At 35.4% G+C, this 1,974-nt stretch overlaps 1 protein-coding gene across 1 annotated transcript in view; it reads right to left on the reverse strand.

Moving 5' to 3' along the window:
- LOC128549514 (uncharacterized) overlaps positions 1–1,974 on the reverse strand; it is a 103,477-nt gene that overhangs the window by 62,418 nt on the left and 39,085 nt on the right. The gene's annotated exons all lie outside the window — the stretch shown is intronic.

Raw genomic sequence — 1,974 nt, forward strand, 5'->3', positions numbered from 1 at the left:
AATAGCGTGCGAGTGGTGAAATTTCACATATCAAGATGGAACACAGTTTTCAGCAATTGTTTATCTTTATTTCTTTACAAACGATATTCATTTTCAAAGGGAGACAACTTTTTCTCGACGAATACTTAAAATATTCGGAAAAAGTTGTCTCCCTTTGAAAATGAATGCCATTTGTACTTAAAATATTCGGAAAAATTTGTCTCCCTTTGAAAACGAATACCATTTGTAAAGAAAAAAAGAAATAAAGATAAACAATTGCTGAAAACTGTGTTCCTCCTTGTTGTGCGAATTTTCACTACTCGCACGCCATTGCAAATGCATCGAAACGAACATGTGTAACAGTTCTTTGAAAATGGTGAGGATTTTTTTGGGCGTTTGACTGTCCGGAAGTGGGGCCCCTTTAGGCACTCCTTTTCCGGAATTCAATGGTTATATCAGTATACTGACACTTGTTTCGTAAAGTAATATACGTGTTTTGCATGCTGTTCAATTTTTATGTCAAACAACTCTTTCTTTCTATGATTTGGTGTTGTTTGATTTTCGTTTCTCAAGGCCTAATTCTCAACCTTAACGTGGGTAGTCGACGAAAGTCCCCACCTGGAATGGATGGAACAACTTATTTCCAGCCGAGCCCACGGCAGGTGTCATATTTACCTCCCCAGCATCCAGTCTAGGCCGATACTGCCGAAAACAGTACCGATTTAAGCATATCACCCAGCACTGAACACTAGTCGGGATATCAGCCGCGATCAGGAATCGAACCCGGACCGCTGGCGTTGTAGTCCAACCTGCTAACCACTGCTCCACTGACTCCCTTATGTATAATTACCATCATGGAAACACAAAAGAATACAGTTATTTTGTGGTGCCTCTTTAATAAATTTGCAGTTTTATCAAATAATTATGTTAAAAAAAAACCCTTATTAAATTCTATTATCGTCAAATTTTGACTAACTGACTAGACACACATTGCTGACCTCAGTATTTCCCAAATGTGCACGGATTTTTCATGCAATACGAAATGTCATGTCGTAATTGCTGACAAATATATTTACAGGTGTGTAGCAAGTTGGGCATTTTGTTATATTAATAGTATCCGATAAATTGTAGCACATATTGTCTTTTTCCTTCTTCTAATTATTTGTTTTTAATCATACATACATGTTACAAACGTTTTACATATCTGAAACCAATCTGGACTATGTTAAACAAAGAAGCATGTAGGTAAGTCAGTTATCATTCTCAGTATAAGTCTGCATGGTGTTTATGGACCTGTGAGGAGATTTGAAAACCTCACAGGTCTATAAACAGAATGCAGACCTATTCCTCGAACAATAACTATTACGTTTCAGTTATTTAGACAAGAAAGTATTATTTATTCTGGACCAGGTGTAAACCAGTAAGAAAGTCAAAAAATATATTTGTCAAGAATTTATTTTCATAGTTTGCTTCAGTTCTTGGATCTCATATTTGAATCCCAATTTTAAATTGGTCATTCATTTTTCCTTTCCTACCTTTAACACGGACATGGATAATACCCTAATAATCGCTGAAAATGTTGGAGTAAATATTTAAGTAGATACACATGTATGTAAATTAAAATAAAAACGTCCATAGAGAAAAGTTCTTGGAAATGTCTCGACCACATTTAAAGCAAATTGAAAACAGTGCAACGGCCTTTTAGCAAGCTGCATCTTTTAAAAAGCAATTATAACGTGTATAACATTGCATACTCAGACTCGTAGTGACATGCCTCGCTTAAAATTATACAGATCCTTCAGTCAGACTCACCATCATTATCTTCAAAAACAAAAAACAAGCAATGACTTTATCGTGGAATATTTAACTGAAACATTTCCAACTTGAAGTATAGGAAGGATTTCCTAAATAACACAAAAAAGATTAGTAGAAGGATTAGATAAAGATTGTCAAGCTCCGCCCAAGTAATAATCCGCCCAAGTAAATATTAGAAAG

This window comes from Mercenaria mercenaria, chromosome 16, assembly GCF_021730395.1.
Source record: "Mercenaria mercenaria strain notata chromosome 16, MADL_Memer_1, whole genome shotgun sequence".
Lineage (NCBI taxonomy): Eukaryota > Metazoa > Mollusca > Bivalvia > Venerida > Veneridae > Mercenaria > Mercenaria mercenaria.